Source organism: Dryobates pubescens, chromosome 2 (genome assembly GCF_014839835.1).
Source record: "Dryobates pubescens isolate bDryPub1 chromosome 2, bDryPub1.pri, whole genome shotgun sequence".
NCBI lineage: Eukaryota > Metazoa > Chordata > Aves > Piciformes > Picidae > Dryobates > Dryobates pubescens.
In genome coordinates this window covers 50,270,009-50,285,403 of record NC_071613.1, presented here as the reverse complement: position 1 = coordinate 50,285,403, position 15,395 = coordinate 50,270,009, and the positions used below count along the sequence as shown (strand labels likewise).

Below are 15,395 nucleotides of genomic sequence, written 5' to 3'. Positions count from 1 at the left end.
CCTCACAGGGCTGTGCTCCAGACCCCTCCCCAGCTTTGTTGCCCTTCTCTGGACACCTTCCAGCACCTCAACATCTTTCCTAACCTGAGGGGCCCAGAACTGGACACAGGACTCAAGGTGTGGCCTAAGCAGTGCTGAGTTCAGGGCAGAATGACTTCCCTGCTCCTGCTGGCCACACTGTTCCTGATGCAGGCCAGGATGCCATTGGCCTTCTTGGCCACCTGGGCACACTGCTGGCTCATGTCCAGCCTACTAGCAACCAGTAGCCCCAGGTCCCTTTCTGCCTGGCTGCTCTCCAGCCACTCTGACCCCAGCCTGTAGCACTGCATGGGGTTGTTGTGGCCGATGTGTAGAACCCGGCACTTGGATGTGTTCAATCTCCTGCCCTTGGACTCTGCCCATCTGTCCAGCCTGTCAAGGTCCCTCTGCAGAGCTCTCCTACCCTCTAACAGATCCAACACCTTCCCCCACCTTGGTGTCATCTGCTGATTTACTGATGATCAATAAATTTACTGATCATCAATAAAGATATTGAACAGGATCCAGCAATTACCCCTGCTCTGTTGCAGCAGAGATGCCCCATCGTGGGGCACCGGGTGGCTTCTGGTGCTGAGGCCAGCTGCCAGGAGGTCTGTAGGCCACAGCCCCCACTCTGTGTTGGGCATAGCACAGGGAGCAGCTCTGAGCCTTCCTGGGAGGTGAATCTAGGGCATTCCTCACTGGATTGCTGCCAGGAGGCACCGGTGACTGCAGCCTGCCCTAGGTGCTGACCATGGAGATAAAAAGAGCAGGCTGTGTCCTGCCAGCCCAAACACATCCAGAGGTTCAGAACCTGAACTATGGAAGTATGTTTAAAACTACTTTTCCAGCTATACTATGGAAGCAAAATCTATGGAGTATGGGCAAAACAATTGTATTCTTTATATATTTAGGAAAAAATACATATTGAAAAGAAATTGGCTATCAAAATTCTATCCTATTCCAGTTTTTGCTCTACAGGGATTTTTGAAGGTAAAATTAATCACCAACAGATTTGACTTTTAAAATAAAGCTTATTTTATATTAACCATAAATTTAGTAGGACACTGCTTGCATGTAAAAAGAGGGTAACTAGGAACTGTAATTGCCAGTTTGGAGGGCAGAGAAGGACCAGCAGTGCTCTTTGAGGAGTGATGGTTACAGAAGTGCAGAGGTGGTGACTGAGAGCATGACCTGCACAGGGCAGGCAGGTTTAACAGAAGTCTTGCCTGCAGTGGCTGTAAAGCTAATGGACATGAGTGGCAGGTGGTGGAGTCGCCATCACTGGAGGTTTTTAGGAGAAGACTTGACGGGGTACTTGGTGCTGTGGGTTAGTTGCTTGGGCGGTGTTGGATTGGTTGATGGGTTGGACGCGATGATCTTGAAGGTCTCTTCCAACCTGGTTTATTCTATGTATTCTATTCTATGTATTCTATGTACTTTTTCTTCACAGTCACCTTTCTACCTTCAAACTATTGCTGTGCACTGACACATCTGATTTTCTGATGAGTTAGGTCCTAAATTACATAGAATACATAGAATACATAGAATAAACCAGGTTGGAAGAGACCTTCAAGATCATCGCGTCCAACCCATCAACCAATCCAACTCCGCCCAAGCAACTAACCCACGGCACCAAGCACCCTGTCAAGTCTTCTCCTAAAAACCTCCAGTGATGGTGACTCCACCACCTCCCCAGGCAGCCCATTCCAATGTGCAATCACTCTCTCTGTATAGAACTTTTTTGTAACATCCAGCCTGAACCTCCCCTGGTGCAGCCTGAGACTGTGTCCTCTTGTTCTGGTACTGCTTGCCTGGGAGAAGAGACCAACATCCGTCTGTCTACAACCTCCCTTCAGGTAGTTGTAGAGAGTAATAAGGTCACCCCTGAGTCTCCTCTTCTCCAGGCTAAGCAACCCCAGCTCCCTCAGCCTCTCCTCGTAGGGCTTATGTTCCAAACCCCTCACCAACTTTGTTGCCCTTCTCTGGACTCGTTCCAGCAAGTCAACCTCCTTCCTAAACTGAGGGGCCCAGAACTGGACACAGTACTCAAGGTGCGGCCTAACCAGTGCAGTGTACAGGGGCAGAATGACCTCCCTGCTCCTGCTGGCCACACTGTTCCTGATGCAGGCCAGAATGCCATTGGCCCTCTTCGCTGCCTGGGCACACTGCAGGCTCATGTTCAGTCTACCGTCGACCAGCACCCCCAGGTCCCTCTCAGCCTGACTGCTCTCCAGCCACTCTGACCCCAGCCTGTAGCTCTGCATGGGGTTGCTAAATTATCTTTGAAAGTGAATTTGATGCTCTTTGCTAACACAAAGCTACGCTCACAGAAGAGAAAAAAAATGTAAATATGATTACTCCCTGAATGTGTTAAGTACAGAATGTTGCACAGCCTGACACACTCACAGTTGTCAGAACTTCTAAAAATGCCATCCTGTCTTCTTTTGCAATCAAGTTACCCATACCTCTTGCACTGCAGCTTTTAAAACCACACCGAGCTTTACAAGGAGCTTTACAAGGGGAAGGTATTTTAAGTGCTCTTTTGCAGGAAGCAGCTCTGTGTTCCTTTGACAGGTAATGTGTTCTTCAGGAAATTCTTGTGGTCTTCTGAAGTTTGCATTCTGCCACAGTGTCTCTCTGAGTGACAGGGCGAGGAGAGCTGTCCTGAAGATAGAAAACATTGACACTAGAGCAGAGATGCACAGAAGCGATGGCAGAGCAAAGCAAAAGGCATCCTGTTAATTTTGCGTGTGCTTGCTGACTTGAGTTACCAGCTGGAGTTGTTTAAATATAGTGGGCTAAAGATTCCTGTGGTGAGGCTTTCATTGGTACATTTTTCCTTAAAATACTGGATGGAAATTGGTTTAAGCTCAAAAGGAAAATGAGGCCGTTTGGAGCACAGCTTTGACCAGGCTTTGATTAAAGCCTGAAGCTTGGAAAGCCTTTTTCCTTCAGGTCAGAAAGCACATAGTTTTTAACTTTAGGATCTCCTCACATCTGTCTGGATTATTATGTGCACAGGAAAGGATTTTCTTCCTTTGTTTTCACAAACCAGGGTATTTCTTAACACTAAGGGGAGTGTCAAAGTGTGGGAGTTTGGTTTTTGTTTTAGTTTCATTTTTGGTTCGGGTTTTTTGGGTTTCTTTTGTGGGGTTCTTAAAATATGAATTGAATGTTATGGAAAGCAAGTACTTGGGAAAAAAATGTTGGGTAATGCCTGGCTGGTGAAACCTACAGCAAGGAGGAGTGCAGGAGCTGCTTTTTGGAAGGAAGTAATCAATTTATGCAGTAAATTCCAGAGATTTTGGCTTATATTGTATTGGAAGATGTTGTGAAGAGTTTGAAGCGTGTACATTCCGTTCTGTGTTACACCCAGGACTTCCTGAAAGGTTCTGTTGAGTTTTTCTCTTTTTGTTCCAAGGGACCTGCCAGTTCTTTCAGCTGTAAGATACCTCTCAGCCTTTAGAGAGGATGTGAGCATTGGTCTTTGCAGACCTTGTATTCTGTTTGCTCTTCTCCCTGGTCCTTAAACTCCAAACGATGAGAAATGGAATTTATTATTTTTTGTAGTTGTAGAGTTGTCCCATTTCATGTCCCTTCAGGTCATAGAATCAGTCAGGGTTGGAAGGGACCACAAGGATCATCTAGTTCCAACCCCATTGCCATGGGCAGGGGCACCTCACACTAGACCAGGCTGGCCAGAGCCTCATCCAGCCTGGGCTTAAACACCTCCAGGGACGGGGCCTCAACCACCTCCCTGGACAACCCATTCCAGGGCTTCACCACTCTCATGGTGAAGAACTTCCTCCTCACATCTAGCCTGAATCTCCCCACCTCCAGCTTCATTCCATTCCCCCTAGTCCTATCACTCCCTGAGATCCTGAGAAGTCCCTCCCCAGCCTTCCTGTAAGCCCCCTTTAGATACTGGAAGGCCACAATGAGGTCACCTCGGAGCCTTCTCTTCTCCAGACTGAACAGCCCCAACTCCTTCAGTCTGTCCTCACAGGAGAGGTGCTCCAGCCCTCTGCTCATCCTCGTGGCCCTTCTCTGGACACCTTCCAGCATGTCCATATCCCTCTTGTAATAGGGTCCTTAATGACAACAGCAGCTCTTAAAATTTACTTCTCTGAAGAACCGTGAGTGAAAATGCATTCTAGTGCTGGAAGCTGGCTTGGAGACAGCTGGTGTGGAAACACTGATCCTTCCAGCCACCCTTTCAGATGAATGCAGTAGTTTAGTCAGATGCTTCTCTTGGCTTTGTGGGCACAGAGATTTGATTTTTTTAATTATTTTTTTTTTCTGATGAAGTTTTGAAAAGGTTTTCAGGTTTTTCAGAGCTTGAGAATGTAGCAGGAAGTAGAGGAGAGAGTGCAGCTGGGTAGAGCCAGACTGAACCCATAAGGAAGACTTCCGTGACCTTTTTTTCAGCATACACCCAGTTTAGGAATGGTGCTGGATAGCTAGAAGGTGGTGGAATCTGTTTCAGAATGGACAGCATGAAGGTGCCTGCAGACCTTTGCTCAGGTGCTGTGTACACCCATGCCTTTGCATCCCAGCAGGCAGAGGAGATACGCTGAGGCGCAGAGCTACAGCTGAGGAGCAGGAGCTCCCGGAAGCTTGGTCCTGACCTCTGTGATTGTTCCGCTCCCACTGAAGTCAAGATAGATGAGACTTAGCCTAAACTGAAATAGCTTATTCTCAAACTGAAGTAACCCTGTTGTTGAAGTGAACTCTGTTGTCCCATGGGATTGCTCGTGCACCAAAGGAAGGCCTGGAAGTGTGCGCGATTCAGAGCCGAGCGGGACGGTTCCTGTTGGACTGAGCGGAGCTTCCTGTTTGTGCATGAGCTGTGTCTCACTGGCTTCACATCTGTCAGCCTTGCAGAGCTACTGCAAACAGCAGCAGGGCTTGTTCTGGATTGAAAATGGGCTGTGAAGACAGGCTGAGGGAGCTGGGGTTGTTCAGCCTGGAGAAGAGAAGGCTCCAGGGAGACCTAATAGCAGCCTTCCAGGAGCTGAAGGAGGCCTACAAGGATGGAGAGAGGCTGTTTACAAAGGCCTGTAGGGACAGGACGAGGGGCAATGGCTTCAAACTAGAAATGAGCAGATTTAGATTGGATGTTAGGAACAGGTTCTTTACTGTGAGGGTGGTAAAACATGGGAACAGGTTGCCCAGGGAGGTGGTTGAGGCCCCATCCCTGGAGATATTCAAGATGAGGCTCAACAGGGCTCTGGGCAACCTGATCTAGTTGAGGATGCCCCTGCTGACTGCAGAGGGGGGGTTGGACTGGATGACCTTCAGGGGTCCCTTCCAACCCAGACCATTCTATGATTCTACAAAGGCACAACTGTAGCATTAAAAAGTCCGCAAGAGGGTTAAAGGGACAAAATTAGAGCTGTTTGTTAAAAATAGCTTGCACAGGTTTTAATGTTAGAATTTCCCTGTTAGCCCTGACATAAAGGCTTAACAACTGAAGATGTGCATAACAGTCCTGAATCCCTGCTGCTGAGGATGTTAAATACAATTTTTAATAGTGTGTTATATTCATAGTTATCTTGAAAAAGAGGGTGGCAGAGTGTCAGTGTTGATGCTTTTGGGAGAGAGACTGAAGTGCCATGCTAAAGACCATTAGAGGGTCTTCATAGAAACAGCTTCTTCCCTAATCAGGTGGAAAGCTGTCATGTGGGAATCTCACTTTTGAATGGAACAATGCCACCAGTAGTGACAGAAAACCATTTGGTGAATGGTTGGAAGCAAGAAGGAAGAGGATAAACAGGGTCATCAGTTTTTGTGGCCTGGAACGTAATCTGTGGTTTCACACCGAGCTGGAAATGTACAGCAGTTACTCTCAGTTTTCCTTTGTCTCTTAAGGCTTTCATTCAGTCTCAGAAAGAAAGCAGAAATTTGGTAATTTCTCCTCTTGTTGTCATTAAATAAATATTATCTCTGTAAAGACAGAGTTTCCAGGTGCTTTAGAGATTCCTTACAAAGTGTCTTTCTAGTAAGCAGTGGCAGACCTGGTCTTTCTGATGGGGAGTCTCTTACTAGTCCTTGTGACTTGTGCTTAGGGCCCACATTCTCTTTCCCTAGCATTTTCCTTTGTTCTGCTAATGGACTTTATTTTCTAGATGTAAGATGATCTTGTCTCTTTGTTTTTACTTCTAGCCTGTGTTTCTTTAACAGCCTTAGAAATTTGTTTCTGCTTTCTCTTCCGTGCTGTTGCCATAGTTGATGTGGGTTGTTATGCTTTCCAGTCCTTTCCTTGAGGTTTTTAAATCCACCTCTGTGGTCACTGGGAGACTCTCTGCCTCCGGCCTCTCTGGGAAGGAGTTCATCTTTTGACTTTAGTATAGCACAGAAACTTGGTATCTTTGTCTCAGAGGCACTCCAGAAATGGGAGCCAGAAGACCGTTGTTCAAACTCAAGTTCTGCAGGGTTACCTGCCCGTCTCGCCTGTGCCCACGATGAAGTGATAGTAGGGAGAATATACAGAATAAGTTTCAGAATGTGAACAAAAATGACTTCATAATTGTGATTGGTGTAGTAGAAGTTCTCCTCTGTTACTCAGATGCTTAAAAATGCTTCAGAGAGAGGTTTGTATTAGTATTTCCTGTTGGTTTTGTATGCTGCCAGCTGCTTTGCAGTATATAATTATGTTTGTTTTCTGGAACTGTCCTGAAGGCAGCAAGGCAGCAACTTGTCTGCATTCTGGGAATCTGCTTTGCCTTTTTTTGAGGCTTTTTTTTTTTTTGAGTTAGGAAGGAAAAAACCATTCAGTAGGTAAGACTTGTAAGGCATTTCAACTTAAAAAGCAAATCCTGTATATTAAATTTCTACAGAACATGCTCAGTTATTTCAGATGGCTTTTTAGTAGCGTGAGCATTGTCATTCTGTTGACCCAATATCAGGCCTGAAGGAACATGAATAATGGAAGTATTGTGCTTAGTTTGCAGTGTTCTTCCTGCACTAAATCCCACCAGAAGTTTAGCATCAAGTGTGGTACACAGTATGCAGGAAAACTTCACTGATTTCAGTAGAAATTAATGTGGTAAGTAGTTGGGGCTTTAGGTTTTCGGCTTAAAAGCTTGTTAGACATTCCTCTAGTGCTTAAATAACAAGGGGCAGATTATTATGCCTGCAAAAAGATAATGTTGAGAAAGTAATACCCTAGTGCTTTAAAGGTAGAGGATCTGGAGAGATCAGATGAGGGGGTTTGATTTCTGGAAGATGACACAAAGGTGCATTGGTATGCATCATACTTTGAGTGACTGGCTTCAGATGTTTTAATTGGGGCTACATAAAAGTTGTAGGTTAATAAATCTCTCTTGGATTTTGTTGGATCCTTCTTGTAGATCAGGCTTAATTTTTCCCAGTACACGTGGGAGTCTTAGTTTGTTTGGTTTTCCTTCTTGTATTCCAGTGTCTCTCTCAAAGTATCTCTGAGCTAAGCATGAGTGTAGAAATTTTGGAGAGCTGGGATGGAATGGATCCTTTTATCTCTGCACGGTGTTCTGGTGTGGATTGGTATACTCTTTAGTCATTTTGTCTGTATGCTTTGCTCTTACCAGCTTCTTCTACTAAAGTTGGGTGAAATCTGTGAATTGGAAATGTCTCCCTTTTGTGTTTTTTTTTTTTTCCCACTTATGATCAGATCCCATTGAGAAATGGAGATCCTAGTTAGCTGTCTGGTTGAAAAATGAAATTACTTTCGTGGGTGTGAGCTGTGGTGGCTTGTATGACATTCTGCCATTCCTGTTTTTCTCTTCCCCTTTCCCTTTAGCACAGGCTGCTGTTACAAGCACTTGGAATGAGACACAGAAATCTGCTCACATTCACCGACACTTTCTTTTCTTTCCTTTTTTTTTTTTGCTAATGGCAGCTGAATTGCTACTTTAACATAAAAATGAAGTTGCTGTGCCAGAAGGCCTGATCTTTTATTAACACCCACTGCTTAATAATTATTTTAAAATTGAGTCTTTTCAGAGTCATTTCCCTGTAGCAGAAACTTTGTTCCGACGCTCAGCTGAACTTGTTTAGTTAAATGCATATTTGGACCCCACCTTTCTCGTGTTATGTCTCATGAAAGATCTCTATCTAATAGACTTGAAACCAGGCACCAAGAACTTAATTCACCCTTCTGGCTTGAAATCATTCAATACAATAAGTTTGCATTTTAAAATGGAATATGCAGATTTAATTGGCTGCTTCTCTCCAGGCTCTCTCTCTCTATATATATATATGATATTAGGCTTTGAATTTGAAGTGCAAAGGGACTTTGTGGTGCATAAAACACACATCCACTAGCTGGGACGTTGAACTCGTAGTGGAGTACTTCAAAGCTTTGGTTTGACTTTTTGTTGCTGCTCTAAAAATATCTTGCAACAGAAGGAGCATTGTTTCATGCTTAAAATATGGAGCTGGTTTTGATTATTCTGTGTTGCTTTGCCCACTTTCTGCAGCTGCTGACAGTTATTTAAGAGTTTCAACTCTGTTTTGCTTTTTTCTCCTTTGCTAAGCAGTTAATGTGGTGAATGTCTTTTCCCAGAAGTTAATTCCAGTGATGCATCCCATGTAGATACAAACAAACAAAACTCCACTCTTTTCTGTTAAAATTGGTTGGTTGTTGGGGGTTTTTTTTAAGTAAGCACTACAAGAGAGCACTCTTAGTTTGAGTACTGAAAAAGTAATCCAGAGTTCAGAAATAAATGCCAGAAAGTGAGCAAATAATGTCAAGTACGAGCATAGTTGGCAAAGGTTGTCCTTTTGGACCTTTTATTCTAATCTTCACTTCTTTTGTTTCTCACTCAATGCACTTCGCTGCTTCTCTTGCTCAGGTCATAATGAGTTTTCTTCCCATTCCAGGCTAGTTTCCCCCTTTTCCTGGTCTCCCCAGGGTCTTGAGCAAAACAGCTAAATGTTGATCTTCCCTCCTGCCTGTATTTTCTATGCCAGAAGCCTCTTCTCCTGCCCCAGAAGGCTGGCTGATGACTGACTGCACTTGACTTGAATTTTTCCTCAGCTCCCAGTTAATGTTGGTAGCAGTGAATGATACATCGTCCTAATCACTTGGTGAGCCTTCTGTCCTCCTAGACTGCCCTCTCCCTAAATTGAGCTGGCTGTGTACCTACAAGTCCATGCAGATACGTAAGCACTTTAATTTAGGCTCAAGGTGAGGAGAAAGTTCTTCCCAGAGAGAGTTGAGAGAGTTGTTAGCCGTTGGAATGTGCTGCCCAGGGAGGTGGTGGAGTCACCGTCCCTGGAGGCATTCAAGAGGGAATTGGATGTGGCACTTGGTGCCATGGTTTAGTAGTCATGAGGTGTTGGGTGACAGGTTGGACCTGATGATCTTTGAGGTCTTTTCCAACCTTATTGATTCTATGATTTGAAAGACACAGATCCTTTAAAGGCAAATTATTTGTGTTCTGCAATTAAAATAAAGCACCTCATACACAGTCTGTGCTGAACTGTCTGAACAGTCTGAACTGTGCTGCAGAGGTCTGTCCACAACTGCCTGTCAGTTCTGTTGAACTGGATAAATAGGATGGGAATGGAACAAAGAAGAAAACTGGACTTTAAAATATCAAAATCACTGGTTTTGGTAATCATTAAACAGTTCCTTACTGCTTGGACATACTGATGCCTTGTTCTGGAAAGTGCTTTCCAGATGCATGGCTTTCCTCATGCCATACAGCTGATTTCTTCTTCCCACTCATTAATTTCCTCCTGAATTTGTCTGTAAAGTCTCTCAGCTTTTCTTAACACTTGTTAGAATGAAGCACATTCTATGAAGCAGAATAAAGTTGAATAGGTCTGTCAGTAGCAGCCTGTAAGCACATCTGAACGCTGGGTGCTCCTCTCTGCAGAGAGTCTTTCTTTTCACAGCGCTCATGTGCGTGTCAGTGGGTACAGTTTGCTTCTTGTGCTGTTCTTCAGACTCAGCAGTTTTCTGAGAGGTATCACAGGGAGCTTGATGGGAAGAGAGCAGAACCCTCGTGTAAAGCAGCTAACAAAACACCCCAGCAGCAGTTACTGTCCTTACAATCTTCTGCATGCTCCCTGTGTCAGTGTGTCCATCTCAACTCAGACTATTGTCCTTGCTCTATCATAGCAAAAGATTTGTACCTCCTAAGATACTATTTTAAACTTTTGCTGGCAAAGATTCTCTGAAGAGCATTGCAGGAGTTTCAGTGATGGCTGTGTGCAGTAGGTACCACAGCACTGCAGCACCATGCTTACCCAGGCTGGTTTTGAGTCTCTGCAGCTCTCCTGGGCAGCCTTTCCCTCTGCTCTGCCACCCCACAGTTCTGGACCAGGACAAGGCATCGGTGGCTGACACAGTTTGGTAATTCCTTTGTGCCAGTGGCAGTGCCAGGGCAGTTTGCAGGCAGAGCAGTTGCATACAGGTTGAGGACCAGCCTGCCAACAGATTTGAAGCTGATTGTCTCCTCTTTATGGGCAATACCAGTGTCTGTCTTGTCTTCACTGGATGCTCATCTCTGAGAATGGTCGAGGAAGTGGGACCCAGGTTTTTGCTACCTTCTAGCCTTCTGCCCCAAACATACTATAAATATACAAAGTTTTAAGCTGTTCCATGGCAGAGTTTCTTCACTGCTTCTTTACTATTCAGCCCATGCTCTGCTCAGAGGTGGTTGTTAGAGTCAAACTCTTGTCTGGGAGGTGTTGTCAGTGCACTTCAGCCCATGGTGCTAGCCAGGAACACTCTTCAGCAACAGGATCCTGTAGTGTTAGCTTCTTTTTTGTTGTTTTTAAAATCAAACATCTCAGGCAGAACTGCAGCATTTCTTCCCCTATGGCACAATTTGGGTTGAGAGTCTCTTGTTTCACTTTAGTAGATAGGCTAAGGGGAAGAAAAGACAAAATTGGCTGCCTCGGAAATGGATTTTTAGAGTGGAGATTAGGATGAAATTCTTTATTCTGGAACAGGTTGCCCAGGGAGGTTGTGGATGCTCCTTCCCTGGAGATGTTCAAGGCCAGGCTGGATGAGGCCTTGAGCAACCTGGGCCAGTGGAAGATGTCCCTGCCCATGGCATGGGGTTTGGAGCTAGCTGATCTTTAAGGTCCCTTCCAACTCAGCTCATTCTGTGTGTTTTCTGTTCAATGTTCAGATTTCTACACTCATTGGTTTAGATTTCACTGTTCTGAAGGTTGCAGTCCTATGCCTTCAATTCCAACATCTGCACCCAACTCCAGTTTACCCATTTTGGTTGAGGCCTTTAGCATTCTTCTGGTTTCCAGGCAACATGTATTGAATGAAGAGTTAGACCTGTTTGATACTGACATACACACTGTATAGGTTTTCATTTTAGTTATCCTCTCTATTCAATAGAAGGATTAGTTTAATCTTCCAAGTTCAAGTTCTCTTTTAGGATATTAAGCTCTCCAAAATAATTACTTGAGTTATCCTTGTATCTTTTTGTACCTTAAGGAAAAAAAAAGACAAGTAGTTTGTTAATCAGATTATGCCTTTCAGTTGCATCCCTAGGTGCAACTAAACTGGGATTTGATTTCCACTCTCAAAGCTTGGACTGTGTGGTTTTAAAGCTACTAAGTTGTTCCTATGGTTACTTTGACCACTGGGGAAGAACTCTGGTGTTGATTGATGCTTATGAAACTGTTTTGTCCAGAGGCTGTTTGGCAGTGGGAAATGTACAAGTCAGAGTTTTTAAAAGCAAGAAAGTGGAATTTTCACAGGACCTCTCCTTATGTTTTAGTTTGACATCATAAAAACACTTGTGAGAGGTCATCTTCCTCCTGTTGCAGAACTGGTGTTTTGTCTGCTGACATTGGGGTAGAGACCAGGGAACACCATGTAAATGTAAATGATTGCTGTGTTAGCTAAAATATTTCAAAGTATGATTTCCCTAATACCAAACTGTTGTGTGGAAAGCATAATATATTACCCTGGGGACCCCACAGTCTTGTTCATTTGGGGGTCTGTCTTCTCATAAGTGTAGGCCTAAGTGTTGTGGGGAGTTTGTCTCTAAGCTGGATGAAATGTGTATTGGTCATCAGCTCAATTTATACAGAACAGCAGATGCAGGATTAGGGTAAATTAAACATACATGGTAGATTCAGGGACTTAGGAAAGGATGTACATAAGTACATAAAGTGAAGCTTGCCATGCCACATTATCTGCTGTAATTTAACCATGGCCAGCCATGAATAGCATCCCTTGTGTGGATAGTCCCTTCACACTGTACTGCAAGCATAACACACTTTGTAGGTTCATTTCAAAGAGCCTGTGGGACCAAGAAATAGAGGTCATCTCCCTCTCATTTTGTTCTTGCTGGCTACAGGAGCCTATTACAGAGTTGTGTATGTCTGAGGCAAGTGCTTTGATAGTCAGCTGAACTGGATTGTCTCTGTGGGAACTCAGTATCTCACTGTTCTGACCTACCCTGGAGCAGCTGTTCCTCCTGCTGGGACTTGGCTACATGGGATGGGTAAAGGTGAGCCTCATCCTAGTACCAGCCAGAGTCTGGTTCCAACCTCCTGCAGCTATGGCTGGGGCAGTACTTGGGGGGCTGGGGTGTATGAGTTCTGTTGGCTCCCTTCTATGCCTTGTCGCTGATGTTTCTTGAGGTCGCAGATGTGGGATTGGTCTGACAGCTAGTGTTGTGTTTAGTTAATAGCTTTTAGAAAGGGCCTGGAGAAACAACAGTGCAGTTTCTGCTTTCTTGGAATGATTTGTGCCTAGTGGCTGTTTGCTATTCCATAGCAACCTACCATATTTTGAGCAAAATGTGCTTTTTTGTGTGTGCTTCAGCAGAATCCGCCACTGTTCAAACACATTCCAAGGGCACTGAGGCTATGGTGTCCTCACAGGTTGAAGCTAGTTGGGTTGGGTTTTCTCAAGGTGTGACTTTGTTGCTCTAAAGAGCTATTTCATCTCAACAATGTGGGTATAGGAGTGACAGTAAGCAAAAGCTTGTTACGAAATTAGGAAAATAAGTGATTAAAAAGGAGAATTCCTGTGGTAGGCATTTTGCATTTCTGGGTTTGAAGTCATACTGCTCTTAGACTCTGAGTCATGAAAACACACCTTTATACCTCTCCCTGCAGTGCTAGCAAGAGAACAGCATCATAAAAAAAAAAAAGGCAGCCTGAGTACTGCTTAACAAAAATTGCTAAGATGCAGTGGTGCATATACAGAGCCTGTGAAAGACCCACCATCAGATAATCCAAACCTATTTATTAGCCTTGCACCAGCAGAGATTTGAGCCCCATCTAGCTCTCTGCCGTGGTGTAATGTTTCATGTACAATAGGGAAGGATAAACTCAACTTAACTCAGAATTCAAAAGCCTACTAAGAAGGCATTGAATTAAAACGCTGATTGTGTGTGTCGTAGTAAAAGGGAAAACAGAACCGGGGGAACTGGAGGTGGAGTTACTAACCCTGGAAAGGGGGGGGAGAAGGTAATTTTTGTTTGCTGTTCTCTTGCCTTTTGCACCCCCTCCCTGGCATTCCAGCTGGAATAGAATACTTACACAGATTCCAAATTTCAACCTTGGCAACGTGTCTGGTAAAAAGCTAACAAGAACAGCAGTATTTCCCTAGTTGTAGTTAGCTGCATTCCCATGCTTGTGTTCAAAGGCAGTAATGGAATATCACAAGTTCCTCTGTGCATTATTCAACAATTTCTGAAGCAAGCTCACATGCACTCTATTGAATAATAAATAGTAATAAACCTAATGTTACATTTGTGTTTAAAACCAGCTGTTGTGGAAGCTGCATTTCTAAAGGAACAGAGAAACAAGATCCTTAGCCTCTTGATTTCCACGGTAAGGGAATGGAAACTCAGTAACTGAGATACCTTGGTGTTCCCCCCAAAAATCTCATACATGTGATTAGAGTGTCTCAAATATTTAGACTTTTTATTTTAACTATATGCTTAGGCTGTAATTATTTTTCCCTCCTAACAGCAGTGTGCTACAGCCACACTTGCTGAAACATGAGAAATGCTTTTGTAGTTCACAGAATTTTAAATCAGTAGTCAAAGAATCATAGAGTGGTCAGGGTTGGAAGGGACCTCCAAAGTTCACCTAGTCCAACCCCAACCCCTGCAGTCATCAGGGGCATCCTTAACTAGATCAGGCTGCCCAGAGCCCTGTCAAGTCTCACTTTGAAAAGCTTCAGGGATGGAGCCCCAACCATGTCCCAGGGCAACCTGTTCCAGTGTTCTTCCACTCTCATAGTAAAGAACCTGTTCCTAACATCCAATCTCAGTCTGCTCCTTTCTCATTTGAAGCTCCTGTAATAGTTGCAGTGAACTTCAGGGGGAAAAAAAAGCATAAAATTACAGTTATTTAGTTTTTAATTTCCATATTGACTTGATGAAACCAGAGTTGTTTCCTTAAAACCATTGCCTATGAACTTTGTTAAAATAGAGAGGAGAAATTTTGGAAAGTAGTTTGGTTGGTTTCAGAGGAAAGAAAGTTTTACAGTTATGAAATGTTAAGGATAGGATAGGATAGGATAGGGTAGGATAGGATAGAATAGAATAGAATAGACCAGACCAGACCAGGTTGGAAAAGACCTTCAAGATCATCCAGTCCAACCTATCACCCAACACCAGGTGACAGGTTGGACTTGATGATCCTTGGGGTTTGACAGGTTGGACTTGATGATCCTTGGGGTCTCTTCCAACCTTGGTTATACTGTGGTTATACTGTGATACCATCTCATCAACTAAACCATGGCACCAAGTGCCTCATCCAGTCTCTTCCTAAAGACCTCCAGTGATGGTGACTCCACCATCTCCCTGGGCAGCACATTCCAATGGCCAATCTCTCTTTCTATGACAAACTTCTTCCTAACATTCAGCCTAAACCTCCCCTGGCACAGCCTGGGACTGTGTCCTCTTGTTCTGTTGTTGGTTGCCAGGGAGAAGAGACCAACCCCCACCTGGCCACAGCCTCCCTTCAGGGAGTTGTAGACAGCAATAAGGTCTCTGAGCATTTGACTCTAGCATAGCATTCTCCAAGGTCACTTATCATACCCATTGCCCTCATGCATGGTTCTTGTGAGGAAAAAAGTGTGGCTAGGAAAAAGCCCCTCTAAATAATCTTAAATGCAGGCACCTTTGGAGATGGAGAGTTGGACTTTAACATTCAGGCACGTTTAGTTTTCTTATCTTCCATGGATACTTTGAATAAAAAAGAGTTAAATTGACAAACCATCTTTTTTTATTTCCTAACTTTTCTCCAAGGGCTAGGTTCTGAAACAGTGTGGAAGTTCATGGCATGCAGTTCATGCTGCCCGTGGTGGAATGTGGTAGCAGAACAGCTGTTAAAAGCTGAAGGCAACAGTTGAATGACAACAGAATGAAGCAAAACCTGGCTTTTGTAGAGCC

General features: G+C 44.2%; 1 protein-coding gene across 1 annotated transcript in view; it reads left to right on the top strand.

Annotated features, from left to right (window-relative positions):
- TANC1 (tetratricopeptide repeat, ankyrin repeat and coiled-coil containing 1) overlaps window positions 1-15,395 on the top strand; it is an 87,596-nt gene that overhangs the window by 23,051 nt on the left and 49,150 nt on the right. The window lies entirely within an intron of this gene.